Consider the following 17,822-nt stretch of genomic DNA (forward strand, 5'->3'; position numbering starts at 1 on the left):
CACGATAATATCATTTTGGATAGGATAAAGCATCTCATTATATTACAGCACTATAGTCTATGCATCTCCAGTGTGTAGCCTACCCTTACAAAATGTCACAGAAATGGAATAATATAAGACATACGAGTATTTCAACTTTCAAAGGAAATACTGGGACGCCATCTTTGAACGTGTTACCCAATTATAATTATTACTTTTTTGAAAAATAAATAAATAATGTCCATTTCATGTCGTCCTTTGAGGAAAATGACTCCTCATCACTTCACACATCTGATGTTTTTATCTGTATTTTCTTCATCTCTTCAGGAGAGAGGAAGTTGTGGCTATGCTTCACATATGATATGATTTATTCACTCAGTCTGTTTCTATTGCACTCTGTCACATTCATTTCTTATCCCTCACCAAATGTTCCACCTCAGCCAAGCATACAATCTGATTGCAAACTTCTTTTTTTTTTTAATTACGGTGTTTGCACTCTTTTCTGTGCACAATTTGAATAAGGATGCACACACATTTAATGCTCTTTTACTTTTGAAGGGCAACCTCTCAACCTTGCATCTGGAATCGCACACTCACACACACACACACACACACACACACACACACACACACACCCACACACACACACACACACACACAATTGGCCATCTGAGCCAGACATCAGCCATATACATCGTCACACCTCACAGAACTTGAGGGAGCTGTGGGAAGTTTGTTTTTCTTCATTGTGTCCAAAGGTTGGAGATGACTCACAGTCGGTGGTCTCGCCGGACTAACTTTGGTTGCTCATTGAAGGGACAGCCGGCCTGCGTAACCAGCGCTGCCCCGACAGGAAAAGTCTAAAACTACACATTCGAGCACGCAGGCGCCCTGAGCGGAAACAATTTCCAGAGACAATGTCTGCCATGATGGATTGTAGATGAGGTGGTCAGCTTCTTAATCAGCCGCTGTGGTGTGGGATGATCACGTCTCATTAGCCCTTAGCAGTGGCGGCTGGTGGAACATGTTCTAGGGCCATCCTATCAATTTCAGCAAACGTCCCAGTATGATTTAATGCAACAAAATTTAACACGCATTATTACTTGGCAGTTAAATATTTAACATTTATTCCAACACGAAAACAATCAGTAAATAACACTTATATAATATAATATAACATGTTTATTTATTGAGATGCCCCTATGGACCTTGTTGTAGGAGGTAAAGATCAGGAGAAGTAAACATGAAGTGCAATTATGAATACTGATGTTAAATTAAGCTATGATGAGTTTTCACTGTTCATTTAACATCTCTATTACATGTTGATGCCTCCATGACCAAGTTAAGCAGATGAGACTGAGGACAGCTATGTAGAAGAAAAGATGTTCACTTTGCCTAATATGTTGACAGAGTTCTCCATGTGTGTCCTGGTATTCTCATGTTTCCTTACCTCCTCATCCCTCACTCCCTACCCTGGTGTTCTCATGTTTCCTTACCTCCTCATCCCTCACTCCCTACCCTGGTGTTCTCATGTTTCCTTACCTCCTCATCCCTCACTCCCTACCCTGGTGTTCTCATGTTTCCTTACCTCCTCATCCCTCACTCCCTACCCTGGTGTTCTCATGTTTCCTTACCTCCTCATCCCTCACTCCCTACCCTGGTGTTCTCATGTTTCCTTACCTCCTCAGCCCTCACTCCCTACCCTGGTGTTCTCATGTTTCCTTACCTCCTCATCCCTCACTCCCTACCCTGGTGTTCTCATGTTGCTGGTGTTCTCTCTGCCCACACACCTTCATCCCTCCCCTCACCTCTCATCTCTCTTGTTGTGTCACCGAGAGTGAGACAGGGACAAATATCGGACTCAGCTTTTGCTTATTTCATTAGTTGTTCATAACTCTGTCTCTCTGTCTCTCTGTCCTGTGAATGAGGATGCTGATGTGATTGAATCCCCCCCTCCCCTCCCTCCCTCCTCTTGTTCCCTCTCTCAGTCTCCCAGGCGTTTTGTGTACTGTTGGCACTTTCCCTCCTCCGAGCCAGGGGTTCAATGCTGTTGTTGCATTTTCTCTGGTCTTGCGTAACCGCGCAGCGGTCGTGTTGCGTTGCACCCACCAGCTCCTCTTCCCCAGGCGGGATGGTCACTGTGGGAAATACAGCAGGCCAGAAAACTGACCTTCATTTTCGTATTCTAGAAAGAGTTCCCGCGCTGCGTGTGATCGAGCTCGACTCCCTCAAAGGAGAGCGTCATTAGAACTGTTTGACCTTTCGTTGAAGTTGGATAAAGCATTGGGATCCGCTCCAGATAAAGTATCACACTCTTAAATGACAGGAGGCACAATTAGTACATTTCATTATTTATTGATGGAGAGTGTTTCGGCTTTCCGCCGTTCTCAATGTCATTCACCGCTGAGGGACTCAGGTGTTTAAATACAGGAATTCACGGGCAGGCGCTAAAAACTCTGAGAGAAATAACCTAAAGAATGCGAATCAAATGCTTTTACTCATTAACAATATGACAACAGTCACTTTGTGGACTTACTTCTGTCTTTAATAGACTTGGTTATCGACACAATTATTCATTATAAGCTGTTCAACTTGACCCTTGGTAAAAGGACCATGTCGGCGCCGAAGCGTAACGCCAGCGCTGTTCCCGTTGTTAGCAGCTGGACGGCAATCCCAACGGTGGGATGCAGCGACTGTAGTGGGCCGATCAAAGAACGCTTGTGGTGATTGGCTGCAAGCAAAACCGTACAAATGGTAATATGGGTAGACAAAAGGAGTGGCTGCAGGTACCGTTTGACCGGAGGAGTTAAAGACAGAAGGATGGTTCTTCACATGCAGCTATCTGTGGAGGGGAACATCTTCCGTTGCATTGCCTGAGAGTGCAACGTCACGTATCACACGTATGCCATCGTCCATCTCGGTGATGCAGACTTCCCCTTTACATTGCACGGTTCTGGAGACAAGTGTCTTACAAACATACATCATATGACACCCACTATTGAATAATGACTCTTACTTTTTGACTGCTGCAAAAAAACTCTTCGCTGTGTGATGGAAACCTCTACATTGTCTTGTATACAGTGGCTTCTAATGGTTTCTAATAATTTGTATGAACATATCAATAAGCAGAATGCACGGGACAAGGCAATAAACTGGCAATGTGTGGAATGTCATTTTTTCTTCTGCTAGTTTTGTTATAAAATGAGCTTCCTTATGAATTAAGTAATACAGTAAAACAGCAAGAAATCATAATCATCGCAGAGTTTGTGTTTAAAATATGCTTGCAGGATTTTAGATGACGCCAATGTGTTGTGCCTTTAAACACAATAGAGTTGCATGCTGCTAACTGTGCCAATTCAAATATAACCAAAGGATGTTTTTTCCACCGGAGGACAGAATTGGACTAACGTCCTAAATTCTGCTTTCTACGACTCCCTCTACCCTCTTCACTCATCATAAACACCTCAAGCTGCAGGTTTGCGTCTGACGGAGTTCTGCGTATTACAAGAACAAAAGGATGTTTTCTCCTGTGAATTACAGTCAGGTTCTTCAGTATTTACATGTTCTGTCTGACTATCTGCTTCACTATCAGAGGAAACTTTTATTACCGAGTAGAAGTGCCCGAGGTCTGTTTTTCACCTCCCAGTGCGCTCCCTGCAGCCAGTGAACGCTGCTGCTGTGCCTTTGTTCAACGTTTCCAATTGTCTGAAAAATATCCCATTGGACAGAAAGCCCATTCGTGTGACAGCCCATTACACTCCACCTGCAACAAACATTCTCATTCCAACTATGCTCCCAACCCCGACCCCTGAGAGTCACTTTCTATCGGTAGCCCAGCGTGCAGGCGCAATAAACACGTGGTTAAAACTCTTGCTTGTTGGGGAAACCTCTTAAAAACCATCATGGTTGGGATTAAAATAAGTACGTAAACAAACAATCCTTTGACATGCTGATATCTGATGTTTTCTAGCTCGCCACGGTTAGCGTTTCAGCCCTTGCTCTCTATGGTGAAAGGAAGATCCTCTCTACTCCGTCTCTGATTAGCTTACTCTGATATTCTTACCCGAACCAATCTCATTCTGCTTGCTTAAACCGAACCAACCCAACCAACCCAACCAACCCAACCAACCAACACAACCAACCCAACCAACCCAACCAACCCAACCAACCAACACAACAAGAATTGGCCAATGAGAGGCATAGTAGGGTGGGTCATAAAATTAGGGAGGTCTAAATGACATCATTCTGCATGACAATGAGCCATGTGCTCCTGTTTGTTGCAGGGACAGTGTGTATTGTCGGAGCAATGGCTGTTTGTTTTCCAGATAACGGGCTGTGGGCTTTCGGTGGGACATTTTTCAGACGTTTTGGAATATGGGCCGGTCCAAACAATAGGCAGTCCACCTGCATCATTTGCATCCCTGCAGTTGTGTTGCTAGGATACAGCTCAGGCTTGTTCTTACTGCTGCCATCTATTACTGAAAAACAGAGCAACAGCAAATAAAATAAACCAATTCAGTCTGTTTGTATGGTACAAATGATCCAACTAAATACCCAGACACTGACTCACTATTCCAGGTGGTGAGAGTAAAACGTATTCATGGCGCCATGTAGAGCTTTTTCCACTGCTTCATTTGACCCAAAGCCCCATGACATGTGGAAAATCCATGAATGAGCTGGACACGTAACTGGATATTTGTCTTTTCAGGAAATACAATGGCAGCAGCGCTGGACCTGAACCTCACTGGCATATCCAGCAGAGATACTCGCTCTGCAGGGGAGCTCTGCCTCCGAGTCTGGAGAGGTCAATGAAGAGCAGATATCATTTCAGGAGAGAGAGAGAGAGAGAGAGAGAGAGAGAGAGAGCGAGAGAGAGAGAGAGAGAGAGACATGCTGTGTGTCTGAGTGTGTGATCACCACCTGACCTGAACTTCAACCCAAACACACACACACAAACAAATATGTTACAAAATTCCACTACCACAGGCTCATTTGCACTACATGTTGCATGTTGGGTCTCGAATGATCTCCTAATGGTGTATTCATGTTCTGTATGATATATATATATATATATATATATATGTTTTAAAACTCTTCATATCAATGTCTGACCCTGTTTGAACGTGTTCAAGCAGGAAATAGAACATACTGTTTGAAGAAGTTTGAAGGTTTTCGATATGCCCCGGTGTATGTGAAAGGACAAGGTCTCATAGCTGCAGTGTTTAAATCTACAAGACCTTCTGCTGAAGGCCACTTTTGTCCAGTTGGGCTGGGACTGGCTTGCTGTTTGACATGCTGATGCCACCACATACATGAATGTGTGTGGTTGAGTGGAAATGGATGCGTCCACACTGACAGCACGGTTACTGTGAATCCACCTGAATCCACCTGAACCCAAAAGGTTGGTTAAACGCTCCAGCTGACTCTATACTGGTTTCAGTTGACTTGATTTAAAACAAGAATCTTCTAAAAGAAAAAGACTTGGAAGAAGGTAGTAAGCTGGTTCACCAAAAAATGCTAACGTTTGTGTCTTAGATCAGATAAACAGTCCATTCCATAACGACCAAGCAAACCTTATCTGCCAATGAAGATCATGTGAGATGACTGACAGCTCAGAATAAAACTGACCTAGAGCTGAGATCGTTTTGTCGACTGCTTAGCATTTATTGTTGCATGCAGGAATGGACCGTATTTCTCAAATTATAGTCACGAGGACTGAATTTAATGACTCTCTAATTATCATAACGATATACTGACATATCAATATCGATATCAAAACATACAATTATTTACAATTATAATATTGCACAATAAATTGCAGATATATTCCACTAGACACCATCATGCGATGGGATTGCATCAGCGGCGATGCCAAATTGGGCCCGGGGCGTGGCCTGGGGATGCCAATCTCCTCCACTTCCTGTCCACAGACATATAAACCCCTGGCAAAGTATTCAAAATCTCCTCTCTTGTAGTTCCCATGACTGAAGGTGTCTCCAGGCACACATTCTACCATGATGACACACACACACACACACACACACACACACACACACACACACACACACACACACAGACAAAATGATGTTAAATTCTATCTGGTAATGTCTAAGTAATGTCAGTTTGGTAATTTTACCAAAGGATGATGTTGTAATGAGAATGTGGATTGAAAAACATAATGCACTGAAGAGATGATCAGTCAGGTTTCCCTCAACACCTGCCCACTGTGTCACAGCTAATCCTGCAGCAGCTGATATCACCTGTGTTCAGACATACTGCAGCTATTTCTCAGAGACGAAGACGGACTCTCTTGTTTTTGTAATCTCACAGGCGAGCACTCCCTGCATAGCGCGTCGTGACTGTGTGAAACACAATACCGCTGTAGAACGCAGATCCCAGTTCCACTGGTGCATAATTCGTCCGGCCTCGGCTTCACAGACTTAAACACTCCAGCCAGACGGAGACGGCTGGCTTTAACGCACCTCGCAACTCTCAGTAATGCTCTGACGGCACACTGTAATGCTCCCACTTGATCTCCTCTGGCCGTGAGGAGAGGATGTTCTCGCCTGTAAACTCAACACCGGAGGACTTAATGAATGTGTAAGAGAGAGAGCAGGGAGCTGGATCGATGATGACGATGATGAATGACCGTCCTTAATAAGTGTCTCAGATATGAAATTTGTACTCTCATAGACTTATAGATGAGATAACTCCACTTCCAGTAAAACATCGTGAGATACGTCACCTGAAGAAATTTCTCTCAGGTGAAGAAAACAAATGAAACGGTGCATATTGTGCATCCTTCGAGTCCATTTTCCTCCTGAGGGAGTCGAGAGAAGCCACTCTACACAAGATTGCTTTCCATCCCCACAACAGTCCGCGCATCATAACCTAATCATGAAATTGGCAGATGGTCCAAGGTCTTCTGGACCAACGAAGCAGAGCATTTGGTGCCGAGATGAAGAGTGCCATCTCTCAGACGAAGGCGAGTGACTGTGCACAAAGCTGCAAATAAGACATCTCCCATCGCGCTGGAAGTTTCCAGTTGTAACGAGGCCTCTCACTTTGGCATTCCGGCTCTGAAAGCAGTCTCCTCGTGACAACACTCTGCTCAGCTCTTTATCTCCGAGCTTCTCCAGTTGTGGAGAGCTAAACAAAAAGCGGCTCATTGGCTGCTCTTCACTTTTGCTGCTGGATGTACTGAACTTACAAACCAAACTCTTCTTCACTTCCCTGCAGCACATCGGGGACCGGGAGCCAAGCGGCCCTCCTGTTCCAAACGGGCACTGCACTGTAGTTTATAATTAATCATGGAGAATGATGTGCTTCATACAGCTGTTGCTCACTAGCACCACCACTTGTATGAGAAATGTAAAAATGCCCAGGGCTGGTTACCAGCGTCAGTGGAGAATACACCAAGTCTGCACAGTGGTTACGTAACACACACACACACACACACACACACACACACACACACACACACACACACACACACGCCTATTGCTACAAGCACACAAACTCACGATGTCAAAAGGATTGCATTTGCTGGCTCTATGCAAAAACAAATCCCACAACCCATGTAATGAATATAAACTAGCCAAAAAGATCAAGATAGATATCTTAGTTTTCATCTTCTCAAGGTTTTTTGTCTCAGCCTTGAAAAACAAGCACAGCCCCGTGTCTGACCTCTCACCAACTCAAGGACGCATAATGCAGGATCAATGTGCAATAATGCCGCAGCCAGAGTGACCTTTGTGGTGGTTGGCGTGATGAATCCCCCAGCGCTGGAGATGCTAATTGACAAGGCGATACAAGGCCAGCAAGAACACATCCACACCTGTTCAAGATGTCAAAGTACACCTTCACAGAGCTGTCTCACATGTGAACTCGCCCTTTTTTCCTCCAACAGCAGACGGTGTGATTGGTAGGCTAAATCAAGGGCTCGACAGCGAGGTTTGGATCCCCTACAGGGAGCATCGGCTCATCAAGATGCTCCTTCCAGCCTCCCTGACTCATCTCAGCAGGCAGAGGTAAGGCAGGCAGAGAAAATTGGAAAATAAAAGTCAAATTAGTAATGCGTCCCGCTAGGGCTGGGCGATATGGCCTAAAAAAAAAATCTCCGATTTTTTTACAAAAAATCCGATTCACGATTTAAATCGATTTATTTCCCCCAAAATTTTTTGCAGATGACAGAAGCTGTTGAAAACAATTTTCTTTTATTTTGTGATGATTTTCCCAAGTAGGTTGATAAAAATAAAGTGCAAACAAAACCTGAACATTGTAGAAAGGTGCCTGTAGTATACAAAAAGTATTTGGTCACTCTTTTGTTTGCCTGAATCATTTAAATATAAAATTAAATTAAACATAACATTAAATGGCATTAAATAGTAGCCTTCCATTGTAAACAACTGTGCAAATGTAACTTTTTACAGTAAGCTTTTCTAACTGAATACACTGATACAAACACAGCATGAAATAAAATGTATGTGACCCTTTAACATTCACATTTTCAAAAGTGCAACATCTGATCTAACATCAACATAACATATTTTGCACAGTAAATAAGTGCATGTAAACAAAATCAAGTGCATTCACAACATAACCAACAGTATTAAACAGTAGTGCATGTTTTTTCTAAATTTTTTTGCCAGGAAGACAAGCCTGTCTACTACCTCTGGCTTCAGGCATGCACAGTGGCATGTAACAATGCCCCCCCCCACACACTGAAAAGCCTCTCAGAGGGGGCACTTGTAGCTGGCACAGAGAGGTATTTCTTTGCTAAAGTACTTAGCCTTGGAAAGTTAAGTTGGTGACGCTTCCACCAGTCAAGTGGATCGGTGTCTGGGTCAACCTGCTGGACCACAGGTCAGTTGTTGCGGAGTAGAATGACATCCCCTCCAGCTCCGCAGAGATCCTTTGGCGTGTACTATTGTACAGCCGAGGCAAGGCAACGTCAGAAAAATGTTTACGGCTTGGTAGCACGTACCTGGGGTCCAAAGCTTTGAGACGGTGAATAAACCCCGGCTTTTCCACGGTGTATATGGGCACCATATCTTTTGCGATATACATCGCGACTGCATCCGTGATGGCTTTCCACCGGGCACTCTTCTTCGCATGCGGAGTACAGTTGGTGAATGTCTCCAAAATGCTGGGTTGTTGTTGTGAGGTGGCGGCGGCGGCCAGCAGTGAAGCTGCTGGCCGCCATTGTTTTAGTTTGTAAACAATGCGCGCGCACTCTACTACGGGAACCGAACGGGGGGGAGGGGTGGGGGCGATTTTCTCGATTTTCAATAAAACACATCGCCTTAAAGCACACATTCGAATTAATCGATTAAATCGATTTATCGCCCAGCCCTACGTCCCGCGCCCACTGGCAAGGGGAGGCAAGGTTTTGGAATATTGATGAGCTGAGTGCAGCGGGACTGACTCATCTGGAGCTGGAGATGAGGGAGAGCGTAACACCGACTGTACAAGTCATGACTTTTATTTTCTCCAACACAGAATCTCAAAATCATATCACAGACGAGAAAGAAATCACGTTATGAATTTTTATTGACTCACCGATAATCTCAGCCCTTATTTTGCTGCACACGCTTAGCAACACAATCAAGTTGAACTGACAATTGAATTATCTTTTCTTCCTGAATATAAAGAATACCACAGTGCATATTCTTCAGAATAGCAGCAGATTGATTTACAGTTAATTAAGAGCCAACACTCCTATGAAGGTTGATAGAAGATCTCCACCAGGAGGGTCATGCGTTAGCTCGGGTGTGTCCGTGTGTCCGTGTGTGGTGGTGCTAAGAAAATAGTTTCATTTTCATGACGTTAGAGTTGCTTTATGAGGAAGTTATTTTTGTTTTCAATAAAATCAGATATGTCACACAGCACATTCAATATGAATTCAGTTTTGAATTGAATTTTCAATGAAATATCTACAAGCCTAACACAAGTGACCACAAGGCAATCGCTACAGGTATGAATAGATTTGATGCAAAATATTCTCAGGCATGTATTCTTTATTTTTTCGTTGTTTATTTGTCACATGTAAAGTGTAAAGTGTGTCAATAAAACAATACCCATATCAGCAGCAAACACATCAAGTTATGCTCAGAGCAAGATAGATAGAAGTCCAAGACACTAGTTGCTTTGTGTCTGTTTGTAGTTGCTTTGTGTCTGTTTGTAGTTGCTTTGTGTCTGTTTGTAGTTGCTTTGTGTCTGTTTGTAGTTGCCTTGTGTCTGTTTGTAGTTGCTTTGTGGCTGTTCGTAGTTGCTTTGTGTCTGTTTGTAGTTGCTTTGTGTCTGTTTGTAGTTGCTTTGTGTCTGTTTGTAGTTGCTTTGTGTCTGTTTGTAGTTGCTTTGTGTCTGTTTGTAGTTGCTTTGTGTCTGTTCGTGGTTGTTTTGTATTTGTTTGCAGTTGCTTTGTATTTGTTTGCAATTGCTTTGTATTTGTTTGCAGTTGCTTTGTGTCTTTGTAGTTGCTTTGTGTCTTTGTAGTTGCTGTGTGTTTGTTCATAGTTGCTTTGTGTCTGTTCGTGGTTGTTTTGTATTTTTTTGTAGTTGCTTTGTGTCTGTTCGTGGTTGCTTTGTGTCTTTGTAGTTGCTTTGTGTCTGTTTGTAGTTGCTTTGTGTCTGTTCGTGGTTGTTTTGTATTTTTTTGTAGTTGCTTTGTGTCTGTTCGTGGTTGCTTTGTGTCTTTGTAGTTGCTTTGTGTCTGTTCGTGGTTGCTTTGTGTCTGTTTGTAGTTGCTTTGTGTCTGTTCGTGGTTGTTTTGTATTTTTTTGTAGTTGCTTTGTGTCTGTTTGTAGTTGCTTTGTGTCTGTTCGTGGTTGCTTTGTGTCTTTGTAGTTGCTTTGTGTCTGTTCGTGGTTGCTTTGTGTCTTTGTTATAATGTATACTGAAATAGTTCACTGTCTTGTTTAAAATGTGACCATTAACATAATCTGGCCGTAGCTGTGACATGCAGGGATGGGTCGCCCAGCAGTTTCTTACAATAGCAACTCATCAGCACTGTTGTAGCCAGTTGACCACACAGCAGACTCCTCAGTGATGCGCATGTGTGTGTGTTTATGAGTGTGTCAGGATGAAAGGATTACTTAGTGTGTGTTTGTGTGAGTGTGCAAGACGATCGCACACGATGAGTTTTCCTCCTTTGGAAAGTGTGCGTGTTGTTGGGTTGATGCGGTTGCTTACTCACCCATAAGCCCCTTAAAGAATATGTATCATACATATTGAAGCTTGAGCATCAGTCTTTAGGCAACATATTCAAGTTGCTGTAAATACTTTGAACCAGGACTCAGCAGGAAAGAACAACAGGATCCATGTTTAACCATTTTATTCATCTGTTCACTGCATGGTTTATGGGATATTGTTGGACCTGATGTCTTTATTTGGTTATTGAAAGTTATTTTATACACATGAGGCAAACTGAGTATTTGAGATTTTACTCAACTTTACTTACTTTGGGTGATTATTTCTTGACAGTGCATGGTGAAAAGATACGCTCTGTCTCAGACTCTTTCTGGCTTCACTTTATGCAAAGTCAGCAGCAAATTATGGAAATGTGTGTGTGACAGTAAAATAGTCAAGGTCCAGACTACAAGATACATATCCTTTAATGAACTGCTTGTATGGAGGTGTAAAAGGTAACTGGATTTGCTTTTTAATAACTTAGCCCTGCCTTTATCCTCTGTTTTCATCTCAATCGATCGAATCTTAAATCGATTTCAGAACTGGATATTAAAACCATAAAAGGAAAAACTTTAATTTGGAGTATTCTGTGCAAACTATTCAAATCTGGTCAGAAATGTCACAGACAATATTTTGCTATTTTTGGTATATATGTGCAACCGTATCTGCAAGAGCAGTTTATGGTCATCAGGTGCTCTGGGGTTATAAACCTCAAATGGCACCTTTACATTTAAAAAGGTTTATGGAGAGGCAGGGTTATGATTAATGACAATGTTAAAGTTAAAGGTGGGCTTTTTCAATTGTATTTGCAATGTCACACATTTGCCACAGAGGGCTTTATAACCTGTAGATAAAGACAGTAGATAGTAACTGCATGCGTTTATTTTAATCTGGAGAGTCTGGAGTATCCCTTTACACTGTCCTTCAGCCAGCGCTCTGTGCTGTGAACGGGACACATCCATTATAGATAGGCAGTAATGCACCCTTTGCCTGAGTGCGCTCCCGAGTGGCACCATTAAAGATGAAAATATTCTAGGCTGCGCTCACTGCAGCATCAATTAATTACCGTGGCTTTCCCATGAATTCTGGATACCCCGCTTCAAAGTTTCACTTTTTTACTAGTACGTCTTTAGGAGGGGTATGACTGAGGAGTGCTATGAAGAACGCTGCCCAGAATGTGTTAGTAGGAGAGCTGAGCTGGATGAGTCATCCAATTATTGATTCCTCTGCCGACTCCACACTGAGTGAAGGAGGGATCGGAGGAGAGGGCGAACACCTGCTTGACTTGCAGCTAATCGGCTCACTGATCATTCCATTTATGTCCTCAATTCTTACCTCCTTCCTCATGTTTACTTAAAATGTCTCTCCTTTGCTTCAACCTAGATTTTGTTGCCTTCACACCTTTGCATCTTGTAACCTGATGCTGGATTCACACCATAGCTTACAAATAAAGGGATAGTTCAGGTACGAATGGTTTCATTTATACATGTAAGTACAAATGTGAGTTATCAGTTTCAGGTCGACCTCCCGGCAGAAAGATTGATCAACCTCTTTAACTCCACTGACCACAACGACAACTCATCAACTTATCGCAGAACTTTATTCTAAATTTCACAATTGTGGATATTCCAAATATTCCAAAAATACCATCGTTTGCAGTACTAGTGATGTTGGCATCATAATGTTGATTTCAATGAATAAAACTGGAGTCAAACTCTATTTAATTGAATTGAAACAAAAGGTTGTAACTGTTGCAAATTCACATAGCTGTCAATATGAATAGATGTGATACAAAATATTCGAAGTGCAAGTACCTGAGAATAATTCCTTTGCATTTCCCCCAGGAGCCTGCGAGGACACCTACCCCTCCAACAGATGAGGCCCAGATTGGAAGTGGATATCAGCAGGGAGACTTTTTAATGAAGTAATAAGCACTGGCCCAATTAGCCTCTGCACTGCAGTAATTATCACATGCGCACACATACATGCACTGGAAATAGGGACATCCCAGTACGCAGTTCTGACAAACCCAAAGGATTGTGGGACTTATTTTTAAGCTGGAGGAGGTCAAATATTTCCAATTTGTTCTCTCTGCACATTAATTAGCTGGAACTCGCTGGCATGAAGAATGTGATGTGACAGATGAGGAGGGGACTGTTACTGTGGAAACCGAATTTGGTTAGATTGAGATCTTGAGTCATCTTAAAGGGGGAGAAGGATATACAGTGTTTTCTATGTTCCCTTACTGTTTTACACAACAGTAAAGTAGCTATTTTTACACTGTCTAATATTGAGACCTCTGCTGTGTTTAACTTATTTTGTAGGAAGTATTCATGAAAGTAAATTTGTGTAATACATAGGTTTCAGTTATACTCAGTATAGAGTTATGTTATGTTGAGATAAGATTGTATAAAATTTAAGCATTTAAGCTTTTCCACTTAATTATACAGACTGGCAAAAGCATATGAGCTCAATCACTGACTATTATTATTATAGGCAGAAACGCGTGTGTGTGTGTGTGTGTGTGTGTGTGTGTGTGTGTGTGTGTGTGTGTGTGTGTGTGTGTGTGTTTTACCTGTCTTGTGGGAACATAAATCTGTTAACACATTCACATCGTGGGGACTGACCTACCTTATGGGGACAAAATGCAGGTCCCCATAACGTAGACCATTTAATTTTTAGGATGAAGACTTGGTTTAAAGTTAGGTTACGAGTTAGGATTTGGTAGCGCTTATGGTTTTAAAGGGTCGCCAGGTAATAAATGTATTGTCCCCAACATTGATGAAAACACACCTGTGTATGGGTGTGTGTTTGTACTTTTACATCTATCTTTGTGGGGACCACTGAGTGAGTGAGGACATTTGTCCTTACCTCTTCTAAGGCCTGCTTGAGGGTTCAGCTTTGAACCCTGACCAAATGAGGTTTCGATTAGGGTAAGGGTTGAAGTTAGGCAGTTAGTTGTGATGGTTAGGGTTAGGGACTAGCGAATGCATCAATGAGTGTCCTCACAAATATAGAAGGATGTGTGAATGTGTGTGTGTGTGTTTACACGCTCACCCACATGCTTGTTTCATGTTATTCCGTTAACATATCTGGGATTTGGATTGTTGTTGCTGAAAATAAGCTCTGTGGCAAAAACAAGTTCATGATACTTTCACGTTTTATTCAGACAAACAATATTAATAGTCTGGCCATTAATAATATTCGCATTATAAAAAACATTAATTTTGAAAAGAGGGAAAATTAAGTGTTTTATGTGGGTTTTATGACTCATTTCTGCACCACTCTATCTCAGTTGGTAATTCCAGGGAAGACTACTCCGAAATGTAGTGATACTTCACATGTTGTAGGATCACAGTATTGTTGATTGGTTAAGAAAGGCTAAGGAGGTGTCTCATCTTATTTCATATAATATGAGCCTGTAAGAGGCCGAAGGGAACTACTCCTTCCTAATATGGCAGAATTAAGTGTTGGTCTACTTTCAAGAGTGGGATATATCTCAAAGGTTAAACTGTCTATAAAATATAATCTCCTGCCAACAAGAGTGTTTTGAAGAGTGTGTAACAAACACAGATTTGAAGTACTGACAAGTACGGTGACATTCTGTTCACCGTGCACGGATGAAATTGACACCGAAATTAATTTTCAATAGCTGACAGAACCGCTTCTTCAAACAAGCCATGATGATCACACAGCAAAACAAACCCTGGTACGTAGTTGAGAGCAGCACTTCTGTCTGTTTGAAGGGCCATCGAGAGGATCGTTCCCACAGGCGTGATGATGTCAGGTTTCCACCGGGGTTTGTGTAATCTGTTGCTAGAAGTGCAGAGCAGAAGAGGCAATATGATCTCGACTGTTGCCAGGCAGGTTTCGAACATGTCTGGTATGTAATCAAGCATCTGCTCAGTTGTTTTTTTGTGCTATGAGATTTCACATCAATGTATTTTTTTGAACTGTTGAAAAAGATAAATTGTAGCAATGCCAGTTTTCTGAGCTTTTGCATCATGACTAAAGGCACCATCCAATCACACGGTGTGTAAACGGACGTATTCATAATAACAAGGAGGCTCCCTGGTCCGAAACTAAGACACTTTGTTGGTTCTTTCAACCTTGACAAAAGCAGCACAGACCAGATCCCCTCCCTCAGTTCTTACCTTTCACAATAAATGCCCTCGACTTACGCCCTGCGTATCGTCATAGTTACTGCAGTACTGTTACCAAACAAAAGTACCACAGTAAACGTAAAAGTAGTCGTCATATAACTAAGTATTTACTGAATCAAAATACTTGAATAGCCAGTAACTGAAATCATTAAATACATATATATTAATATATGTACATATGTCTCCCCCCCCAAAGTCTTTTTTCAATTACATTCTTCGCTTGTAATTTTATAAATTACATTATTTGCAGCATGTCGTGTGCATGTCCTCAAAAGACGGTGTCTGTTATTTCAAACATTAAATATAGATTGTGTCAACATGTTAAAATGCCCTTAAACTTTGATTCGTATAGATGTCCTCAGTCCCAGCCCCCATCACAGACAGCATGTTTCATTCCTAATTGCCTATTAGATAGGCGACAGGTGTGTTCACTTCTTCTCTGTGACCCGAGGGAAACCATCTGTGGTTGAAACATTGTAATCAGTCGTGACCACATCATAGAAAGTAGTTTGTCTTTCTTTCCGTCGGCATAATTTGGTCTCTACTTTTTTGTCTCGCTTGACAATTGACTTACTCACATGAGTACATGTAGCTGAATAGATGTAACTTGTTGCTACGCACCTCTGCCAATAATGTTGTGTAATTTGAAGCTTGAGCTGGGAGTTTATTAGCTCAGCTGAGCATAAACACCAGAGCTGATTCCGACTTTAGTTCAGTCGTAACTTCATCCAGCTGCTAGTTCAAGCTGTTGCATTCAGTTCTGTACAAAACTAGGCCTTCACAGTGTCAGCGCCGTTTTTATTGTTAAGAGTTTTCCAACTATTTGTGATAGTTTGGCTTTTGCAGTATTTTATAAAAGGCTTAACCAGGAAGTAATGTACTGTGTACGGACACAGAAACAGTCCACACTCATAAGTTATATGTCTACACGGTCGGATGAGACAAGCTGTCTTAATTACACTTTTTTTATATACATGTAACTGGATTTGCCAGAAATCATTGGTCCTCACAAGGATAGGGAACACAAATGTGTGTGTTAAGTGTGCAGAGTGACTGTGTCTTCTTATTGCTCAGACAGGAAATCCATTCTGTCAGTCTCCTCCCTAATTGTGAGACCACACACACACACACACACACAGACTGTACATGCTCATAAAACCACACAAGATCCACAAGATCCCGCTCTATATGAAAAGTGTGTCGAGATAACTTCCGTCATGATTTTGCGCTTCATGAATAAACTGAATTCTTTTAACTCAAGCTACAAAATCAGAATCTACTGAAGTTGATACCAGGAAGTGTAGCCGTGTATAAAAGTCTCCGTGTTAAGGTTTAATAATCCTTTTGGAGACATGAGTCGGATAACGTAGTGTGCAGTCAATCAACACCTCCCTTAACTGTGACACAAAAAGAAATATACCATCTGGTGTTGTCTGCTGAAACGTTGGCGTACAACTCGGGCAAATTAGGCTTAAGTGCTTCTCGCTATCTGCTGTGGGTTTTAGAGAGCAGTGGATTTCTTTGTGTCTCGACAATAACATGTAGAGTTTAGTCTCTAATGGCAGAGGAAAGGGTCAGCTCCCCTCGGATGATCTAAAGCACTCTGGATTTGCAAAAGGCAGCCTCACTGCTCTGGTATATGGCTGCTATAATCAAGACCACACAAGATCCCCAACACACGCGAACAATCTGAGACATAATGCACAAACAGCACATTAAGGCCATTAGAGGAAACATTATCTCTTTCATCAGTGATTATAGCAGCCAGAGCAGTGAGGCTGCCTTTTGCAAATCCAGAGTGCTTTAGATCATCCGAGGGGAGCTGACCCTTTCCTCTGCCATCAGATGTTAAAATTGAGTTCAAAGAATTCAGTTTATTCATGAAGCGCAAAATCATGACAGAAGTTATCTCGAGACACTTTTCATATAGAGCGGGTTTAGATTGTACTCTGTGATTTAGAGAAACCCAACATCCCCCCATGATCGAGCGTTTGTGTGACAGTGGCAGGAAAGAGAAACCTTCCACAGGTGAGGCTGAGACAGAGATGCACTTCTCTCTAAAATGGTAAATAAGAAACATTTATTCTGACAATTTCAACTCTGTAATCCCAGATTTCAATGACCTTAATGAAATTAGAAATACTCCTAGAGAAGGAGACAAAGGTATATATTACTTCCCAATTTGTATCAACATGCCATAACTTGAGGGACAGTGAATGACCTACACACACACACACACACACACACACACACACACACACACACACACACACACACACACACACACACACACACACACGTACATACATGTGCGTTTGTTTCAATAACTATCCACTTGTATACCTTTTGTATTTTGAGAGAGAGAGTGGCACACAGGTTTACAGAAACAACAATTTTAACAATAAATATGTTCTTAAAGTCTCCATATTACCATGTTCTCATTACGATAACACTTTATAATGAAACTTAATACTTTAACATTTCATAATA

Source organism: Melanostigma gelatinosum (assembly GCF_949748355.1).
Source record: "Melanostigma gelatinosum genome assembly, chromosome: 17".
NCBI classification, from domain to species: Eukaryota; Metazoa; Chordata; class Actinopteri; order Perciformes; family Zoarcidae; genus Melanostigma; species Melanostigma gelatinosum.